This window comes from Procambarus clarkii, chromosome 16 (genome assembly GCF_040958095.1).
Source record: "Procambarus clarkii isolate CNS0578487 chromosome 16, FALCON_Pclarkii_2.0, whole genome shotgun sequence".
Lineage (NCBI taxonomy): Eukaryota > Metazoa > Arthropoda > Malacostraca > Decapoda > Cambaridae > Procambarus > Procambarus clarkii.
The window spans coordinates 40414678-40437763 of NC_091165.1; the positions used below are offsets into that span (position 1 = coordinate 40414678).

Here is a 23086-nt window from a genome sequence, read left to right on the forward strand (position 1 = left end):
CACTTCGTTGGAAGACAGAAGAGTTAGGGGGGACATGATCACCACATTCAAGATTCTCAAGGGAATCGACAGGGTTGATAAAGACAGGCTGTTTAACACAAGGGGCACACGCACTAGGGGACACAGGTGGAAACTGAGCGCCCAAATGAGCCACAGAAATATTAGAAAGAACTTTTTTAGTGTCAGAGTGGTTTACAAATAGAATGCATTAGAAGGTGATGTGGGGGAGGCTGACTCCATACACAGTTTCAAGTGTAGATATGATAAAGCCCAATAGGCTCAGGAATCTGTACACCAGTTGATTGACTGTTGAGAGGCGGGACCAAAGAGCCAGAGCTCAACCCCCGCAAACACAACTAGGTGAGTACAACTAGGTGAGTACACACACACACAGTGTGTGTGTCTGTTGAGATCTGATAAAGTGAGTGTGGGTGTTGGTGGGCGTGGGGGTGTCTTCGGGGTGTCTCGTGTTCTGCCTGTCTCTTCACTCACACCTTGCCAGTCTCGAACGCTAAACTCTATGGACTTTGGGCGACATATTTCATATCCACCAACTTCGCGACGAGCGTATATGGGCCGAGACCCCCCACACCCCACTCCTCCAAAGGAGACATAGATGTCCAAACCCCTACCACCCTTCGACACTCTCCATAAAATCACTTTTAATTTTGCAAGGTTTAATGAGACTAGCCATATACATCTGTGGTCTCCAAACTAAAACCAAAAGACTAACGAGAATTTTATCCACAAGATATAGATATATATCTCCAGGTGGAAGGTTCCTGAGACGGCGTAGTGGGTGCCAGGAGGTAGCGAGTGTGTGGCTGAATAATATATATTGTGGCAACACTGGTGGGAAGGCTTAGTCAGGCTTGGTGTGATGGACGAGGGTGGAGTGGTGTGTGTGTGTCTCTCTCTCTCTCTCTCTCTCTCTCTCTCTCTCTCTCTCTCTCTCTCTCTCTCTCTCTCTCTCTCTCTCTCTCTCTCTCTCTCTCTCTCTCTCTCTCTCTCCGTCTGTCTGTCTTTCTCTCTCTCTCTCTGTCTCTCTCTCTCCCTGTGTTACGGACCCGAGCCCAGCGTCGTAGCAAGGAGCAGTGACGTCAACGCCATCTGTGGGTCAGCTCCCGAAACCCCCTCCAAATGGACGACGCCATCTAGTGAGGACGAGATATACCGGCAACAAGGGCTGGTTTCCTGTCCTAATCAGCTCATGACGTAGCCGCTGCTGACCTCTTGAGGTGGCGCTTAGACAGCAACGCCATCTATGGAGTGGATAGGTGGGCGTTTGTGTCTAAGCCTGTAAGTGAGGTGCCCTAGAGAGTACCCAGTACTAATGACGTGTCTGATTACTGAGTCGACCTGGGACTGCTGAATCGGACGTTGGATCAGTCTACCCAAGGCAGCCGTAGTATCTCCACGCATTTGCTGCAGAAGCTGTGAGTCACCCCCCTGGATGAACACTGTTGTGTTAGCCTGCCTGTGAGGTGGCAGAACCAGGGATTGTCGTACCCGGGGCTGACTGGTGGAGAAGACTAGCCACTGGGGTGTTGTGGTGAGGAGAGTGATCTGTGGAATCACACGAGGCTCCTGCCTAGGGCTCGCAACCCTAGTATCGGTCGTGGAGTGGCCTACGCAGCGTAGCTGATTGGAACCTGCCAGCTACAGACTGGATTTGTGGTTGAAGGCCTCCAAGACGGTGCATCCAGTGGGACTGTGATTTGGCTGGCCTGTGGCCGGGGTAGACTCGTCTAGAGAATCTAAGGATTCATCGTGAGGCCACGAGAAGAGGACCAGGGCTACTCATCGTGAGCACCGTGGAGCATCCCGTGTCTTCAGCGGAAGACGAGTTATTGTAAATAATAAGTGTAGTAATAGCAACCCCGCGTGTGACTGTGATATATTTATTTTTGGTGGTGGTGTGAATATATATTTAATAGAGCGTATTTGTATCCCTTCCCCCTTTAATTTACTTGCGTTACGGAACACGCCTCTTGAAAGCCACTACTAACTTGGGGCCGGATACCCAAACTCTACTACCATCAGAGAAAGAACCCAGTTGCGACCCAATAGGGCCGTAACACCCTGTCTCTGTCTCTCTCTGTCTCTGTCTCTGTCTCTGTCTCTCTCTCTCTCTGTCTCTCTCTCTCTCTCTCTCTCTCTCTCTCTCTCTCTCTCTCTCTCTCTCTCTCTCTCTCTCTCTCTCTCTCTCTCTCTCTCTCTCCCTCTCTCTCTCTGTCTCTCTCACCTTGGGCTGTAGAGAAGATCGAACACACTACCTTGTAAACCAGTAAAGGGAAAACTGATGGGCTTTGATCTATGAATTTTCCAGGCACGCTCCGGGGAGCAGTTTGTCATGCTCCCAGTTGCAATATGCTCTCGGCAGATGCACCGTGTGGGTGTACTCACCTAGTTGAGCCTGCAGGATTGAGCTCAAGTTCTTGGACCCCGCTTTTCTAACCGTTAGTGGTCTAATGCAATGACTCCTGGCCTATTACCCTACCATACCTGCTTATAACATTATGACTGGAGTTAGCGTCCACAACCTGCTCCTTTAGGTCAACTATTTACTCACTACCCTCACGCTGAAGGAAAACTTTCTAACATCTCTATGACACATCTGAGTCTCAAACTTCAATCCGTGCCCCCTTGTTCTGTTGTTATTCATTGTAAACATTTCCTCTGTTTCTACCCTGTCAATATCTCTAGGTATTTTATACGTCTGTATCATGTCCCCCCTTCTCCCTCTCCTTTCTAACGTCGTCAGGTTCAATTCCTTCAGTCTCTCTTCGTACCTCATCCCTCCTAGCTGTGTGTGTGTGTGTGTGTGTACTACCCTAGTTGTACTGCCTAGTTGTGCTTGCGGGGGTTGAGCTCTGGCTCTTTGGTCCCGCCTCTCAACCATCAATCAACAGGTGTACAGGTTCCTAAGCCTATTGGGCTCTATCATATCTACACTTGAAGCTGTGTATGGAGTCAGCCTCCACCACATCACTGCCTAATGCATTCCATTTGTCAACCACTCTGACACTAAAAAAGTTCTTTCTAATATCTCTGTTGCTCATTTGGGCGCTCAGTTTCCACCTGTGTCCCCTAGTGCGTGTGCCCCTTGTGTTAAATAGCCTGTCTTTATCTACCCTATCAATTCCCCTCAGAATCTTGAATGTGGTGATCATGTCCCCCCTAACTCTTCTGTCTTCCAGCGAAGTGAGGTTTAATTCCCGTAGTCTCTCCACGTAGCTCATACCTCTCAGCTCGGATACTAGTCTGGTGGCAAACCTTTGAACCTTTTCCAGTTTAGTCTTATGCTTGGGTATAAGTGAGTACCAGAGTATAGGGTGGATAATGTTCCCAGGTACCAGAGTATAGGGTGGATAAGGTTCCCAGGTACCAGAGTATAGGGTGGATAAGGGTCCCAGGTACCAGAGTATAGGGTGGATAAAGTTCCCAGGTACCAGAGTATATTTGTCGTTCGCATGCGCACTAAGGCCAAAAATGGTCATAATAGAAAATGAAATCGGCTGACGAAAGTGACGTACTGTCCCGTTTTCTGTTTTGGGTCCTCTGGCTTAAGCTGTTAGGTTAGGAGAGGAAACTTTCATTTAACAGTTTTCATGACGTTTTGAAACCTTAGGAGACCTTCCTGCCCTCCTAACCTACCGCAGGACCCTTAACTTGCTCTTTAGGGTTCCATTTCATTTGGAAAATTAATTTTCCAAATGAAAATTATTTTTTCAAATTTTGTTTTAAATTTAATACGGCGACTTTTCTCGAATCTATAATGTTTAGTGTTCTGGGTGTGACATCACTGGTGTAGGCGGCCTGGTAGCTGAGAGATCAGCACTTCGGATTCGTAGTCCTAAGGTTCCGGGTTCGATCCCCAGTGGAGGCGGAAACAAATGGGCAGTTTCTTTTACTCTAATGCCCCTATTCACCTAGCAGTAAATTGGTACCTGGGAGTTAGACAGCTGCTACGGGCTGCTTCCTGGAAGGAGGGGGGAGGACGTAACAAAAAGGAGGCCTGGTCGAGGACCGGGCCGCGGGGAAGCTAAGCCCCGAAATCATCTCAAGGTAATCAAGATAATCTCAAGGTAACCTCAAGATAGGCGGCCTGGGATGCGAAATGCGTGCAATAATAGTAGTCTTGCATTACGAAGTATCTGCATTTGATAAAAAAAAACTGTCTCCTTCCCACAAGGATAAACTCAAAAGGAATCTACATGGGTGGTAATATTGGAACTAACCCTCCCTCCTCCTCTGCTGGGGCTGTTATAGGAAAGAACCTAATCTTAGACCGGGGCAAAACAAGAAACGAACTCCATTACGCGTTATCCCACAAAAAATAGGAAAACTGGGCCGGCCACGAGGCTGTCACCGCGTGTAAACAAACGACCTCATATTGTTGGAACGTTGTCGGGCCACGCTCTAACCTCTTTAACACGGCCCATGGCTCGCTGCCCTCGGCCCACTACTCTTAAATATATGTATATAAAATTATTGCAAAACATCCTAAATGCACTTTACGTGCATTGTATTTTAGCGGACATACTTTAATTACGAAAAATATTCCTCTCCCCAGCGAGTTCTAAATGCAGGTGGCCATCGTCAGTCTTCGTAAACGTGCCTTCCCTAGCAAGACTAGAACCAATAGAACGATTTGGAGGTGTTAATGGCATCTGTGAATGTGTTTCCCGCGAACCCAATTTTCCAAAAACCATTAAGGTCTTTAAAATACTTGGGTTTAAATTTACTTTCATATATTTTGGATGGTTTATTTGGGCGGGAAAATTGGCGCGCGCGATTTTTTTTTGTTAGCAGCGAGGGTTTGCGGTGAGGGTCAACTGGGCGTGAGACCTCCAATGGTCGAGGGGAAATAGAAAAATTAATGAAAAGTATTACATGGAAGCTGTGTGCGTGTGTGTGTGTGTGTGTGTGTGTGTGTGTGTGTGTGTGTGTGTTTACTCACCTATTTGTGCCTGCAGGATCGAGCTTTAGCTCTTGGACCACACATTTCTAGTCGTTGGTTGTCTAATGCAATGGCCCCTGGCCTATCTCCCTATCATACCTTCTTTTTGAAGTTATGAATGGAGTTTGCCTCTACAACCTGCTCCTTTAGGTCAATTCAGTGTATTTACTATTTGCATCTGCAGAATTGAGCTAGCTTTAGCTCCTACGTTGAGCTTTAGCTCTCAGGTTCCGTCTAAACGATCGATCAACAGTCAAGTAGGTATACTTCCCTAATTGTGTTTCAGGGATACCTGGTTGATGGGGTTCTGGGAGCTCTTCTACTCCCCAAGCCCGGCCCGAGGATAGGCTTGACTTGTGAGAGTTTGGTCCACCAGGCTGTTGCTTGGAGCGGCCCGCAGGTCCACATACCCACAACAGCCGGTTGGTCCGGCACTTCTTGGAGAAAACTATCTAGTTTCACTTGAAGATGTCCACGGTTGTTCCAGCAATATTTCTTATGCTCGCTGGGAGGATGTTGAACAACCGTGGACCTCTGATGCTTATAGAGTGTTCTCTGATTGTGCCTATGGCACCTCTGTTCTTCACTGGTTCTATTCTGCATTTTCTTCCATATCGTTGACTCCAGTATGTTGCTATTTTACTGTGCAGATTTGGGACCTGGCCCTCCAGTATCTTTCACGTGTATATTATTTGGTATCTCTCTCGTCTCCTTTCTAGAGAGTACATTTGGAGAGCTTTGAGACGATCTCAATAATTTAGGTGCTTTATTGCGTCTATGCGTGCCGTATATGTTCCCTGTATTCCCTCTGTTTCAGCAATCTCTCCTGCTCTGAAGGGGAAAGTGAGTACTGAGCAGTACTCAAGACGGGACAACACAAGTGACTTGAAGAGTACAACCATTGTGATGGGATCCCTGGATTTGAAAGTTCTCGTAATCCATCCTATCATTTATGTGGCTGTCGCAATATTTGCTTGGTTATGCTCCCTAAACGTTAGGTCGTCGGACATCATTATTCCCAGATCCTTGACGCGCTGCTTTCCTACTAGGGGCAGATTTGATTGTGTTTTGTACGCTGTATTATGTTTAAGGTCCTCATTTTTACCGTACCTGAGTACCTGGAATTTATCACTGTTAAACATTATGTTATTTTCTGCTACCCAGTCGAAAATTTTATTAATATTTGCTTGTAGTTTGTCAATGTCTTCAGCCGAGGTAATTTTCATGCTGATTTTTGTATCATTTGCAAAAGATGACACGAAGCTGTGACTTGTATTTCTGTCTATATCTGATATGAGAATAAGGAACAGCAGTGGTGCAAGGACTGTACCCTGAGGTACAGAGCTTTTAACTGCGCTTGGACTCCATTTTATATGGTTGACTGTTACTTTTTGTGTACTGTTCGCCAGAAAACTGAGTATCCAGCGTCCTACTTTACCAGTTATTCCCATTGACCTCATTTTGTGTGCTATCACTCCATGGTCACATATATCGAATGCCTTTGCGAAGTCCGTGTATACCACATCTGCATTCTGTCTTCCTTCTAATGCCTCAGTGATTTTCGTAGTCGTCAAGTAGCTGTTTATTTTCTCCCAGTCTATCATTTTATTATTAAAATTGAATTTACTGAACAACTCCTCTTGCTTGATCATTGTTTTAGGTCGATGTTGATGTTTGGGCACGAGGCGCGAGGCTGGGCACGAGGCGTGAGGCTGGGCACGGGGCGCGAGGCTGGGCACGCGGCTGGGCACGAGGCGCGAGGCTGGGCACGAGGCTGGGCACGAGGCGCGAGGCTGGGCACGAGGCTGGGCACGAGGCTGGGCACGAGGCGCGAGGCTGGGCACGAGGCGCGAGGCTGGGCACGAGGTGCGAGGCTGGGCACGAGGCGCGAGGCTGGGCACGAAGCGTGAGGCTGGGCACGAAGCGTGAGGCTGGGCACGAGGCGCGAGGCTGGGCACGGGGCGCGAGGCTGGGCACGAAGCGTGAGGCTGGGCACGAGGCGCGAGGCTGGGCACGAGGTGCGAGGCTGGGCACGAGGCTGGGCACGGGGCGCGAGGCTGGGCACGAGGCGCGAGGCTGGGCACGGGGCGTGAGGCTGGGCACGAGGCGCGAGGCGTGGGCACGAGGCGCGAGGCTGGGCACGAGGCGCGAGGCTGGGCACGAGGCGCGAGGCTGGGCACGAGGTGCGAGGCTTGGCACGAGGCGCGAGGCTGGGCACGAGGCGCGCAACATACCAACACACACACACAGCTGTCCGTGTCTACCAGCACACACAGCTGTCCGTGTCTACCAGCACACACAGCTGTCCGTGTCTACCAGCACACACACACAGCTGTCCGTGTCTACCAGCACACACACACAGCTGTCCGTGTCTACCAGCACACACACACAGCTGTCCGTGTCTACCAACACACACAGCTGTCCGTGTCTACCAGCACACACACAGCTGTCCGTGTCTACCAGCACACACAGCTGTCCGTGTCTACCAGCACACACAGCTGTCCGTGTCTACCAGCACACACAGCTGTCCGTGTCTATCAACATATTTTCGTCTGAGAGTAACATCAACATTCAGGTCTGGGTAATCTACTATCTCTCGGTTTATCTACTATGTGTTCATGGAGCAAATAGATACATGTATCGTCGCGCAGATGACGCCCTGGCTAACATGGTTTGGCACTGATAAGTAGATCTCTCTCTCTCTCTCTCTCTCTCTCTCTCTCTCTCTCTCTCTCTCTCTCTCTCTCTCTCTCTCTCTCTCTCTCTCTCTCTCTCTCTCTCTCTCTCTCTCTATCTCTCTCTCTCCTGAGCAGGACGGTAGATCGACGGTCTCGCTTCATGCAGGTCGGCGTTCAATCCCCGACCGTCCACAAGTGGTTGGGCACTATTCCTCCCCTCCGTCCCATCCCAAATCCTTATCCTGACCCCTTCCCAGTGCTGTATAGTCGTAATGGTTTGGCGCTTTCCCCTGTTAATTTCCCTACCTCCAATCATCTGGCCTCCAACCTGGACAATACAGATAGTTTAAGACATACATGCATGCATACTTTCATTCATGCATGCATACATATATACAAAGTATAGCTAAATAAAATTGTGTCTAGAGTTTAATAACAATGAGAATACGATGACGCGTTCTTCAGCATTTAATCCGGATTAACAGAAATGCCTAAAGCAGAGAGGCGGACATAATTAACCACCAGCCGGATTCTGACCTGCGTTCGTGTTGTACAGAAACTACAGAATTATATTAACGAATCTATGTATCTCTCTCTCTCTCTCTCTCTCTCTCTCTCTCTCTCTCTCTCTCTCTCTCTCTCTCTCTCTCTCTCTCTCTCTCTCTCTCTCTCTCTCTCTCTCTCTCTCTCTCTCTCTCTCTCTCTCTCTCTCTCTCTCTCTCTCTCTCCCTCTCTCTCTCCCTCTCTCTCTCCCTCTCTCTCTCTCTCTCTCTCTCTCTCTCTCTCTCTCTCTCTCTCTCTCTCTCTCTCTCTCTCTCTCTCTCTCTCTCTCTCTCTCTCTCTCTCCCTCTCTCTCTCCCTCTCTCTCTCTCTCTCTCTCTCTCTCTCTCTCTCTCTCTCTCTCTCTCTCTCTCTCTCTCTCTCTCTCTCTCTCTCTCTCTCTCTCTCTCTCTCTCTCTCTCTCTCTCTCAGTGAGGGGTGAGTACTGTGTCTGCGTGTCTGTGATGAGTTAGTACTGTGTTTACGTGTCAGAGTGGATCAGCTGTTATGCTCCCGCCGCTGGACGGGAAGGGGGGGGGGAGAGCTGTGAAAGATTAGCAAGTTAAACTCTACAACTCTCTCACACCAAATACAGTTCCTAACTGTGTGTCTGGTCGTTCTCAAACCCATTGTTAACATTTATTAAACCATGTATAACCAGCTGATAATAATAATAAATAGTTTATTTATAAGAAGGTACAATGAGTTGGTGAGATTACTTAAGATGGGTAGTTTTACATTCATGCAAAGTGTCTAACACGCATAGCATGTCGGGCAGGTCCTTAATCTAACATCTCAGGTAAGATGAAGAGGCACATTGTAGCAAGGTTTCTTATCAACAAGTAACTACAACATTAGTTGAGAGAGGTGATTACACTGGTAGAGATACGTGTCTTAAGTACTAATATTGGGGAAGTGGGTAGTACACGCTACTGTGGGAGTGTGAAGCACAAGGTAGGAAACTATGAGGAGGATATTAGGTACTTTTTGCTTTTACTTTTCAACAGGGCAGAGGTTGAACAATTGTTTAATTCGTCAGGGAGTGAGTGCCAAAGACTGGGACCTTTTGTCTGCATGGAGTGTTTGCACAGGTTTAGTCTGACTCTGGAGATATCAAAGATATTTATTTCTGGTGAGGTGCTCATGGGATCTATTACACCTATCAAGGAAAAGGTTCAGTTCAAGATTAGCATTTAGGAACAAAGTTTTGTGCATGTAAATAGCACATGAGAATGTGTAGAGTGAGTGTATGTTTAGCAGGTTAAGGGACTTAAACAGAGAGGCTGTGTGTTCTCTGAAGACAGAGTTTGTTATTGTTCTGATAGCAGATATTTGCTGAGTGATAATTGGCTTGAGGTAATTTGCAGAGGTTGAACCCCATGCACAGATACTGTATGTAAGATATGGATAGATTAGTGCGTAGTATAATGAGAGGAGAGCAGAGTGGGGAACATAATATCTGATTTTATAAAGTATACCAAGCGTTTTTGAGACTTTTTTGGCTGTGTGTTGTATGTGGTGCTGAAGTTCAGTCTCTTGTCTATGTATAGGCCAAGGAACTTTTCCCTCATTCTATTGGTAATGATAACTTTGTCTATCTGATGACGAATCTGATTTGATGATTTACTACCAAATAAAATATAGAAAGTTTTTGTACGTTTATTATAAGCTTGTTAGTTGACATCCACGAGTGGGCTTTTTTAATTTACTGTTGACAATATTATTTAGTGTGTGTGGGTTGAGGTCAGAATAAACGGAGGTAATATCGTCAGCAAATAATACAGGTTTAAGAATGTTAGAAACATTTGTCAAATCATTGACGTATATACGAAATATGAGAGGTCCCAAGATGGTGCCCAGTGGCACCCCTACTGTCAATGGCAGAGTGGGGGAGGTTATGCTATTGATGGTTGCTACATATTGGTGTGTCACTGAGATAGGAACGAATATAGTCCAGAGCAAGACCTGGACTATGGTCACCACTATACCATAGTGGTAAAGTGTAAGTAAGAGGTAGTTATGGTTTATGTTTATGGTCTGAACTGTAATGTCAATCCTGACCTTAAAAGCTTCCTAGAAGGTTGTAACAGATCCCATGAACACCACACCAGAAACAAATTCCTATTTGATATTCCAAGAGTACGACTTAATCAAACTAGAAATGCTTTACAACTCAAGGGACCCAGAATGTGGAATGACCTTCCCAATCATGTTAAAGACTGTACCTCTCTTAACCAGTTTAAGAGTAAAACTAAGTACTACCTAATTAACTCCCTGTAACCTACCTTACCCCCAAACTGTCAACCCATGTCTACTATTTTAAACAATGCTGTTTGTCGACCAAATTGTATTTTTGCTATTTTTTCTGCCATGTTCCCCCCATTTTTTATGTTTTTATTTTCTCAACACAATTTATACTTTAATTTCAATTAGTATTAAGTTTTAGTCTTAGTGTTTTTCCTGCCCGAAACGCTTTGCGTAATAGTGGCTTTAGGCATTGTATGTACTAGCTCTATCTATAAATCCATCAACGTTTTGTATCTCACCTGGTCGACGACCGGGCCGCGGGGACGCTAAGCCCCGGAAGCACCTCAAGGTAACCTCAAGGTAAGGTAACCACCTTGTGTGTATGTACTTTACCTGAATAAATATTTGTATTTTGTATTTATATTTGAAATACAATATTTGTATTTTGTATTTATATTTGTTTACAGTATCAAAGGCCTTTCTCAGGTGAATGAAGAGGCCAATTGGGAACTCATTTATGTCAATGGTTGTATAGATTATATTAAGCAGACTAATAATGGCATCATTAGTACTCTTTTGGGAACGGAAGCCAAACTGGCAGGGAATTAGTATGTTGACGATGAGTCACAATAACGTGGCTAAAGTAAGTTGACCAGACCACACACTAGAAGGTGAAGGGACGACGACGTTTCGGTCCGTCCTGGACCATTCTCAAGTCGATTGTGACAATTGATTGTCGATTGACAATCGACTTGAGAATGGTCCAGGACGGATCGAAACGTCGTCGTCCCTTCACCTTCTAGTGTGTGGTCTGGTCGACTTAGTATGTTGAGTTGTACAAAGTAGGAATAAAGCTGTTTGTAAATAATTTGTTCAAATATTTTGGAAAGTACAGGTAGACTTGATATTGGTCTGTAATTGTTTATATCAGCAGTTTCGCCTCGCTTATGATCTGGCGTCACTCTTGTTTTTTTAAGAATGTCAGGAAGAGTATGACACTAGAGATTTGTTGAACAGCAGAACTATAGGTGGTGCAGGAGCAGGGGCACCTCTCTTATATACTATAGATGATAACTAACTCTGCTTTCAGACAACACTCATCTCCTTTGTTTAAATCCATTAACATGTTAAACATTAACTCACTCCACACATTCTCTTGTGTCAACTACATTTACAAAACCCTGTTTTTAAATGCAAACCATGCTCTGAAACTCTCCCTGGACAGTTGTAATAGGACCCATTATCACCACACCAGAAATAAATATCTCTTTGATATCCCCAGGGTCAAACTTAATCTGTGTAAACACTCTATGCAAATAAAGGGACCTAGTCTATGGAACTCACTCCCTAGTGAATTGAAAAGCTGTCAAACTTTTGCCTCATTCAAAAGCAAAACCAAAAAGTACCTAATTTCATCTTAGTTTCTTACACTGAGCTTTAAATTTGCTCTGTATGTAGTGTTACCCAATCTCCCAATCTTTATGTACTTAATCCAAACAACTTTATCATTGTGTTCATTGCTGTCTTCTTTTATGTGCTAGCCATATGCTGTATTGTGCCTGCTAATATTTGTTAAACTACCATTCAAGCTGTCATTGCCATCAATCTGAGTTACCTATGTGCTTTAATATACCTACAAATTTCTCTCATCTTTTTTTTCTTGCAATGTACCTGTTATCATTTTTATAAATTTTGCTATTTTTTTTTTAAATTTGCTTAGATTAAGGACCTGCCCGAAACGCTGCGGCTTTTCAAGAATGTATTTTTTTTTTTTTTTTTTTTTTTTTTTTGAGATATATACAAGAGTTGTTACATTCTTGTAGAGCCACTAGTACGCGTAGCGTTTCGGGCAAGTCCCTGGAATACGATCCCCTGCCGCGAAGAATCGTTGTTACAACCAAGTACACATTTTACTGTTGAGTTAAACAGAAGCTACAGTTAACGAATTGCGTCCAGTAAATCCTCCCCGGCCAGGATACGAACCCATGACATAGCGCTCGAGGAACGCCAGGCGAGTGTCTTACCACTACACCACGGAGACTGTAAAGAGACTACGGAGACTATGCTATGTATCCTCACACTCCCAATGTACCTTCTTGTATATATATAAATAAATAAATAAATAAAGATGGTGTTTCAGTAATGTTCCCAGCTTTGTTTTCAAGTGATTGAATTATGGATATAAATGTCTGTCGGGCTGACTGGTAAAAGTAGAGAGTTAGGAGAGCTGCCAGTGAGACGTGTGGTAACGTGAATGTGTGTGGGTCTTATAGCTTGCTCTTGCTAGTTACTGTACCTTGCCTAAACTGTACCTTGTGTAGAGGGAGGGAGGGAGCACCTCTGACAGTGAACAGTCGCACCTTTGGCAGGTTTCGTCTGGTTGATACCTGGTTGATGGGGTTCTGGGAGTTCTTCTACTCCCCAAGCCCGGCCCGAGGCCAGACTTGACTTGTGAGAGTCTGGTTCACCAGGCTGTTGCTCGGAGCGGCCCGCAGGCCCGTCAGAACCTTGTCTGCTGAGGTTGTGCACCTGCACTCGGTTTTCACCTGTGGCTCCCAGCAGCTGTTAGCAGGAAACGTGTTATTTTTTATTCAGCAACTCAGAACAAAAAGTTCCAAGCAGCACGGGCTATGGTGAGCCCGTAAGCGCGTGACAATAGTGGCCGCATCCTGTTAAACTGCTTCGACTGGCGGGCAAAACTAGGCGAGGGTAAACAAATCCACAAGGGCCGTGACGAGGATTCGAACCTACGTCCGAGAGCATCCCAGATGCTGCCTTTATCGACTGAGCTACGACATGGTCAAAAGAGTTGAAACCGAAGTTCTACTGAATCCTGCAGCCTCTCCGAGACACAAACCAGGGTTTTACACAACTCCCCCATGCACTCGAGCTATGTCAATAGGCCGTTCTCCCTCTCCCTAGGCCGTTCCAGTAAGTTCAGTAGAACTTCGGTTTCAACTCTTTTGACCATGTCGTAGCTCAGTCGATAAAGGCAGCATCTGGGATGCTCTCGGACGTAGGTTCGAATCCTCGTCACGGCCCTTGTGGATTTGTTCATTTGATGCATCACACTATTGTGATTTCTGTGTGTAAGGTAAGGGTAACTGAAGGGTTGAGGTTCTCGGTGAACTTGTCTACCCACGCATGCGATGACTGGACCCTGGGGGCCGCGCGGGTCCACTTGTACCCCCAGAATGGTCCAGCGAGCAGGAAGACGGACCCAGCAAAGCGTTGTGGCGCGTCACTATAGGGGCGCCGTGGACAACCTGTCCTCTTAAAAAGAACGTCGCTTTTGGCCGTTTGCCCGTATGGCCGAATTTGGACGTAATTTGAAAATGAAAAAAAAATGAAAATAAATTTGGGATTTTTTTTCAACAACAGTAAGTTAAGGGTCCTCTGATAGGATAGGTGGGCAGGAAATTCTCATAAAGTTTCAAAACGTTATGAAAAACGTTAATTTAAAGTGTCCTCTTATAACCTCTGCGCGTACGCCGGACGACTCAAACAGAAAACGGAACAGAACGTCACTTTTGTGAGTCGATTTCATTTCAAATTACGTCCAAATTTAGCCATATCGCCGCGCATACGAGCCAAAAGTGACGTTATTTTTAAGAGGACGGGTGTGGGCCGTCCACGATATCCTGAAATATCTCCTGCCGCCTCGACTTATCCTGCCGCTGGACCCAGATGGGTCGGGTTGAGAGCGTGAGGTTGACGATCTGCGCGTCATGACTTCGACTCATAATATTGAAGTCCAGGTCATCTTCGACTCCGAAGGACGAACATCATCAAATGAACCAAGCTAAAACTTCATTCTGAATGCAGACGAGGAGTCGCAGTAACGTGGCTGAAATATGGTTGACCAAACCACACACTAGAAAGTGAAGGGACGACGACGACGTTTCGGTCCGTCCTGGACCATTCTCAAGTCGATTGTGTTCCTTCTGTTCACATGATTGGCGATGGTTACCTCTGGTTTACCTCTGGTTTACCTGCTCTTCCTCACATGATCTACTTGGGACATGCTTAAATACTACATTGCTTATCAATTGTTTCATCGTCCCTTCAATGTATTGCCGATAGTTATAATCTACTTTCACAAAATTCTTACAATGAGGTTTTTTTCGGGTTTCTTCTCTCCAAAACTTCTGAATCTCTTTCCAGAGTTTCTAAATCCCTTTCCTCAGCTCACCCAGCATTCCCAGTGTTTTGCCTGAGCCTTACCCGTCCAATTCTCCAGGATTACTGCACCAATCATGTCCCAAGACGGTTGAGGATCCTTAAACAATTTCATCAGTTCCTTCTGGTCCTCTTAACTGTATTTTTTTTTTAACTTTATCGTCAATTACTTCCTCTTTATATCAATTACCATTGAACATAGTTGTGTACACCGAGTTTACCTTTTGTTAAGCGTATACTGTTGTTGTTTTAGATTCAGCTACTCGGAACAAAGAGTTATAAGTAGCACGGGCTATGGTGAGCCCGTAGTGGACTTACCTGGCCCAGGAGCGGGGCAAGTAGCACGGGCTATGGTGAGCCCGTAGTGGACTTACCTGGCCCAGGAGCGGGGCAAGTAGCACGGGATATGGTGAGCCCGTAGTGGACTAACCCGGCACAGGAGCGGAACTGTAACTGTGTAAGTGTACATATTTCCTGACTCTTGTGTACCTATAATATATGCTTGTCAAAAAAGGCCGCTATCCACTGTTAAGGTCGAGCCTAATTAATACAAGGGGACATCATAGTTGGCTAAAACAATTACAGGCCTAAACTAAAATATATAAAACAATACATGCATGCAACATACTGTATTTAGATACCTGTCATATGAAGAAAGGTTGATAAAGCTGATGATTGATTGATTGATTAAGATTGAGTCACCCAAAAGGTGGCACGGGCATGAAAAGCCCGTAAGTGGTGGCCCTTTTGAGCCATTACCAGTATCAATAGATGATACTGGAGATCTGTGGAGGTGCGACTGCACCCTACGTGACGGGAGATGTCTCCAGGACCAAATAGTGACCAAAAGGTGTGACAAAGCCTAATTTACATTCTATATAAAGGCGAAGCATTAGGGTTGACATGAGAGAGGTGTACAAGTGGATGAATGGGCATAACAAAGGGGATATTATTAGGGCATTAAAAGTATCAGCACAAAATATAGCAGGGAACTTTGGGTATAAGGATCCCCATAGTACAGGTGGATTCATTCTCGACGCACACTCAAGCATTCCGGGTTCGAATCCCGGGAGGACAGAAATGGTTGGGCATTTTTTTCTTTCAATGCCTCTGTTCACCTAGCAGTAAGTAGGTAGTCAGCTTGTTGCGGGGACGCATCCTGGGCGGTCAGTAATTCCACCTTAAGGGGGGCGGGAGACTTGATAAAAGCCAAAACGTGTATGAATACACCCTGGCTTCCTGTCCCCTGACAATGAATTTCAATGAATTATAAATTGGATAAGTTTAGATTTAGGAAAGACCTGGGTAAATACTGGTTCAGTAACAGGGTTGTTGATTTGTAGAACCAATTACTGAGTAACAAAATAGAAGTAGGATCCCTTGATTGTTTCAAGCGTAGGTTAGACATATATATTTATATTTGATATTCCAAGAATGCAACTTAACCAAACTAAAAATGCTCTACAACTCAAGGGACCCAGAATGTGGAATGACCTCCCTAATCACGTCAGAGGCTCTACCTCCCTCAACCAGTTTAAGGGTAGAACTAAGTACTACCTAATTAGCTCCATGTAACCTACCTTACCCCCTAAATGCAGGCGAGGCGTCACAATAACGTGGCTAAAGTATGTTGACCAGACCACACACTAGAAGGTGAAGGGACGACGACGTTTCGGTCCGTCCTGGACCATTCTCAAGTCGACAATCGAATTGAGAATGGTCCAGGACGTACCGAAACGTCGTCGTCCCTTCACCTTCTAGTGTGTAGTCTGGTCAACTTGCCCCCTTAAGTGTCAACCCATGTCTGGCTATTCTAATCAATCCTGTTTGTTGACCAACTTATTCAATTGTTGATTTTGCGATGTTCCCCCTTTTTTCTTTTTTTATTCCCTTTTCTTTCAACAGAATTTATACTTTACTCCCAATTAATATTAATCAATCCTGACTTTAATATTGACCTCTGCGAGCCTGAACACCCTACTGCTGTTAGCTTCCTCAACTGTATGAATTCCTGCTTCCTCATACCCTTAATCACAAGACCTACTAGAATCACTGATAGTACTGCCACGACTCTAGATCACATCTGGACAAACATAACCTCTCCGCTTACTTCAGGTATAATCACCGATAGCACTACAGACCATTACCCCACATTTCTCTTAACTAACATTAGCAAACCACCTCTAGAGTCAAAGGAGTTAAGTTTTAGACTGCACAATGAAACTGCTATAGACAATTTTATAACTGCTGCTGATAATGTCAACTGGGAGTCCGAGTTAGGTAACATAGAGGACATCAACCTAGCAGTGCAATCTTTTCTTCAAAAAACTCTTAGCCTTTATAACACCCACTGTCCTATGCTTACAAAACAAGTCACAACCAAAAGGCTTAACAATCCCTGGCTTACAAAGGGAATTCTTAAATCCATTAATAAAAAACATGACCTTGAGAAGAAGTATAGGTTAGGAATTGTCTCCAAAGAATTCTCAAAGAATTACTCATTATTGCTATCTAAGATAATTAGACGAGCCAAAACTAAATATTACGAAGGTAAATTTACCCAAATAAAGAGCAACATTAAAAAAACTTGGAGCACAATTTCACAAATATTGGGATCAAAGAAGTCTTTAAATAACAAACCAACACTCCTGTCCAATAACGATGGTCAGCTTTCAGCCTCTGATTCTGCTATTGAGTTCAATAGGTTCTTCTCTTCCATTGGGTCATCCCTTGCTAATGATATTCCATCTTCCAGTACTGACATTAAGGACTATCTTACAGGTAACTATCCACAGTCTCTGTACCTAAAGCCTTTTAATTCCACTGACGTCAATGAGATAATCCTTTCCCTTAAAACCAAGTCTAGTGCCCTTGAGGAGATACCAACTTTAATTTACAAAAAAGCCTCCAGATCTTTAGCCCCTGCTATTGCTTTGCTCTTCAACAAGTCACTTGAACTCCAAACCTTTCCAGATATTCTAAAAAAGCGAGAGTAACGCCTGTCCACAAATGTGGTGATCTCACAGATGTTAACAACTACAGACCTATATCAATCCTGCCAAACTTGTCAAAAATTCTTGAAAAACTAATCTATAAGCAGCTTTACTCGTATCTAGCCAAACACAATATACTTAGCCCTTGCCAATATGGCTTCAGACCCAAAAAAAAACACTAACGATGCACTTATTAGTATGCTTAACTCGATTCATACAGCTCTTGATAAAAATGAGTTCCCTGTTGGGTTATTTGTGGACCTGCGTAAAGCTTTTGACACTGTCAACCACCAAAACCTTCTTCTTAAATTACATCATTATGGAGTCAGAGGACACTCCCTGCAATACCTCAAATCCTACCTTACTGACAGGCTCCAGTATGTTTCTGTGAATAATACAATTTCTCCCACCCTACCCATCAACATTGTTGTTCCTCAGGGCAGCATACTTGGCCCTCTCCTCTTTCTCATCTACATTAATGACCTTCCAAATGCCTCCCAACGTCTCAAACCGATTCTATTTGCTGACGAAACAACCTTCATTTACTCCAGTCCTTATACCCCCTTGCTCTAAATGCCACAGTAAATACTGAGCTAAATAAAGTCCATCTTTGGCTAACTGCCAACAAACTCACCCTTAACATTGACAAAACTTTCTATATTCTATACTTTCTATCAAATGCAATTCAGCTACAGATAGACAACATTAACATCAGTAATAAAAATGATGGCAAGTTTCTTGGCCTATTCCTAGACAAGAGACTCAACTTCAGCACCCACATTCAACACATAACTAAGAAAGTCTCTAAGACAGTTGGTATACTCTCCAAAATCAGATATTATGTTCCTAACTCTGCTCTCCTCTCACTATATTATGCACTAATCTACCCCTATCTTAATTATGGTATCTGTGCATGGGGGTCTACCACTGCAAACCACCTTAAGCCCATCATCACACAGCAAAAATCTGCTATCAGAATTATAACTAACTCTGCTTTCAGACAACACTCAGCTCCCTTGTTTAAATCTCTAAACTTGCTAAATATTAACTCCCTCCACACATTCTCTTGTGTCAACTACATTTACAAAACCCTGTTCTTAAATGCAAACCATGCTCTGAAACTCTCCCTGGACAGATGTAATAGGACCCATTATCACCACACCAGAAATAAATATCTCTTTGATATCCCCAGGGTCAAACTTAATTTGTGTAAACACTCTATGCAAATTAAGGGACCTAGTCTATGGAACTCACTCCCTAGTGAATTGAAAAACTGTAAAACTTTTGCCTTATTTAAAAGCAAAACCAAAAAGTACCTAACTTCATCTATTTAGTTTCCTACACTGAGCTTTAAATTTGCTCTGTACCTAGTGGTACCCAATCTCCTAATTTTTATGTAATATCAAACAACATTATCATTGTGTTCATTGCTGTCTTCTTTTATGTGCTAGCCATATGCTGTATTGTGACTACCAATTTTTATCAACTACCATTCAAGCTGTCATTGCAATCAATCTTATATTGTTTCTGCTGTATTGTGCCTACCAATTTGTTGTCAACTACCATTTTAAGCTGTCATTGCAATCAATCATAGCTACCTATGTGCTTTAATATACTGTACCTATAATTTTCTCTCATCTTTTTTTTTCATTCCATGTAATCTGTTATCATTTTTTTGTCTATAAATTTTGCAAGTATTTACCTCCTTAAAATTTTCTTAGATTAAGGACCTGCCCGAAACGCTGCGCGTGCTAGTGGCTTTACAAGACTGTAATTACCATAATTGTATCCTCACATTCCTTATGTACATTCTTGTATATGTATAAATAAATAAATAAATAATAAATAAATAAATATTCTGTTTGGCAATAAATCCTCTAATCAAATAAATCTCAAAATAAACAATACCCAAATTTGTAACAAATTAGATGGCAAATTCCTTGGCATTCTCATTGACAACAAGCTGAATTTCCAGGGACACATTCTAAACATCAAAAAAAGTTTCAAAAACTGTGGGCATTCTTTCTAAGATCAGATATTATGTACCACGCCCTGCCCTGGTGAGTCTCTATTACTCCCTTATCTATCCATATCTCAACTATGGTATTTGTGCTTGGGGCTCTACTACCCATAATCATTTACGTCCTCTAATTACTCAACACAAAGCTGCTATTAGGACAATATCCAACTCTGGCCCTAGACATCACTCGGTACCCCTACTCAAATCTCTGAATATGTTAGACATTAAGTCACTGCACATTCTCTCATGTGTATTATACATATATAAAACGCTAAACTGTAATGCCAATCCTGACCTCAAAACCTTCATAGAAGGTTGTAACAGAACCCATGAGCACCACACCAGAAATAAATACAGTTTTGATATTCCTAGAGTACGACTTAATCAAACTAGAAATGCTCTACAAATCAAGGGGCCCAGAATGTGGAATGACCTTCCCAACCATGTTAAGGACTGTACCTCTCTCAATCAGTTTAAGATAAAAACGAAGCTATACCTAATAAATTCCCTGTAACCTACCTTACCCCTCTACTGTCAACCAATGTCTGTTTTTTTTAAAGAGCGCTGTTTGTCGATAGAATTGTATTTGTGCTGCTTTTTCAGCTATGTTTTCATTTCTTGTTTTCATTTTACTCTTTATGCTCAATTAGTATTAAGCTTTAGTCATTTAAGTTTATCATGCCCGAAACGCTTTGCGTAATAGTGGCTTTAGGCATTGTATGTACTAGCTCTATCTATAAGTCCATCTAATCTAAAGTCCATCTTTGGCTAACTGCCAACAAACTCACCCTTAACATTGACAAAACTTTCTATATTCTGTTTGGCAATAAATCCTCTAATCAAATAAATCTCAAAATAAACAATACCCAAATTTGTAACAAATTAGATGGCAAATTCCTTGGCATTCTCATTGACCACAAGCTGAATTTCCAGGGACACATTCTAAATATATCAAAAAAAGTTTCAAAAACTGTGGGCATTCTTTCTAAGATCAGATATTAAGTACCACGCCCTGCCCTGGTGACTTTCTATTACTCCCTTATCTATCCATATCTCAACTATGGTATTTGTGCTTGGGGCTCTACTACCCAAAATCACTTACGTCCTCTAATTACTCAACACAAAGCTGCTATTAGGACAATATCCAACTCTGGCCCCAGGCATCACTCGGTACCCCTACTCAAATCTCTGAATATGTTAGACATTAAGTCACTGCACATTCTCTCATGTGTATTATACATATATAAAACGCTAAACTATAATGCCAATCCTGATCTCATAAGCTTCATAGAAGGATGTAACAGAACCCATGAGCACCACACCAGAAATAAATACAGTTTTGATATTCATAGAGTACGACTTAATCAAACTAGAAATGCTCTACAAATCAAGGGGCCCAGAATGTGGAATGACCTTCCCAACCATGTTAAAGACTGTACCTCTCTCAACCAGTTTAAGTCAAAAACGAAGCTATACCTAATAAATTCCCTGTAACCTACCTTACCCTTCTATTGTCAACCAATGTCTGTTTTTTTAAGAGCGCTGTTTGTTGACATAATTGTATTTGTGCTGCTTTTTCATCTATGTTTTCATTTCTTGTTTTCATTCTACTCATTATGCTCAATTAGTATTAAGCTTGTCATTTAAGTTTATCATGCCCGAAACGCTTTGCGTAATAGTGGCTTTAGGCATTGTATGTACTAGCTCTACCTATAAGTCAACCAATCTTTGTAAAAATTTATTGTATGTATGTACCTTACCTAAATAAAAATTATTATTATTAAATTACTAAGTCCACCAATCTTTGTAAAAATTTCTTGTATGTATGTACCTTACCTAAATAAACATGTATTTATTATTTATTATTAGTGCCCCCCATCCAGTGGGCAGCAGTGGATAGGTTTCACCGCCCCCCCCCCATCCAGTGGGCAGCGTGGATAGGTTACAATCACTTACTACCTACAGTTAGCAAACTGGGGATATTTGGTTAAAATTTCTGGTAGATCATTTTGAATGAAATATATACACATCTTTGGAACATTGGTTATAGAATTGTCTCTATTCGTATGAATTCACGTATCTTTTCGCACTCCATCACATAGTGACGGAGGGTGTGCGAATAATTTTGTTGACACAGTTAATTTACATTTGGTCAGGTCTACATCGGCAGATAATGAAAATTCCCGGAGATACTTGTAACCGAGTCTATGCCGAGCAGTAGTAACATCTAGAAGTCTGCTGATTTTATTGGATGAACCATAGATGTGTGGCTCCTCTTGCATGATAGTATGATGATAGATGGAATTACTGGTGTCGATTTCACTTTGTCTCAGATCTACAAGATTTTGTTAAAGTTCTTGGTGTACTGCTGCTCTCAGATTGCTCATTGACAATCCAAGGTTACACTCAACGGCTCCTTTAAAGGCAGTTTCTTTGGCTAAGTCATGAGCTCTATGATGTATGGTGACGTGGACAGTGTCCTCACCCATAGCTATGGGGACCACAACACCCCGGACACGGCCTCCTGCCCCCGACAGGTAGGCCTATATACACAATACATGACAATTGTAACATTCCTGGCCATTTTTACCACATTAAATTAATTTTGACGACAGCATGGTTGCTAGAAAAGTAAAGATATAATATGAAAGTGTCCTAGGCCAGGCGTGGCTTGTATAGTTTATGAATTAATTTCTCCTCAAGGTAGAAAACGGAGACTCGACAATCCAGCTTCAGCCTCCACGAACGCCTTGGGTCTGGGCTGCTTTGTAAACAACCTGGGGGCCAGGACGGACGTGTCAGCGATAAATTTTCCTTCATTTACACCCACGTGATTGAAAATCTGGAGACGAGGTGAACGCTGAGATGGTGGTTAGGATGTTGTGGTGATCCTGTGCGAGTGTGGTGGGGATGTGCCAGAGAGGAAGGGGTGCGGAGGGGGGAATAGACTCGTGACTATTACGTGTCCTTGTCAGGTTTGGTGGCCAGTGTCTGTGGTGGTTGGCCATGTCCATAGCTGTGTCGTGGCTTCATATACCAGTTTTGGGTTAACACATTGTGGTAGTGAGAGAGTTGGGTGACAACTGAGGTAATAAACTCGCCCCTTGGGACAAAATTTAAAAAAAATTAAACTGAGGCGTCTCAAGTCCACATTTAACGTGTTTACCTGAGAGCCACTAACATTAGTGGCCTCGACGAAGACAGGAAGCCGGCGGCTTGTCGAAGGTCCCCCCATTTGCCCTGATGATGATCTTTTCCAGTTGTACTTTAAACTGCATCTGCCAATCTCTTGACCATTTCAAAACCCAATTTAGATTGTCTTGAAGTAATAGTCTTTTTCTGTGTGTTTATTTCCCTCCTGATTTTTGTATCATTGGTAAATTTGCAAATATTCTTGCTCAAACTTGAAACTAATGCATTTATATATATATTATGAATAACAGAGGTCCCAAGACAGAGCCTTGAG

The 23086-nt window shown here is 43.4% G+C and overlaps 1 protein-coding gene across 3 annotated transcripts in view; it reads left to right on the forward strand.

Moving 5' to 3' along the window:
• The first annotated feature begins 22337 nt into the window (after positions 1–22337).
• The window catches only part of LOC123760129 (zinc transporter ZIP1), a 40097-nt gene continuing 39348 nt past the window's right edge, over positions 22338–23086 (forward strand). Inside the window, exon 1 of one of the 3 annotated variants that reach the window (XM_045745622.2) lies at positions 22338–22473. The gene's annotated coding sequence lies outside the window, so the exon portion shown is untranslated. Of the gene's footprint in view, positions 22474–22554; positions 22709–23086 lie in introns of those variants that run through there. The other 2 variants (XM_045745625.2, XM_045745624.2) reach the window with 2 other exon arrangements.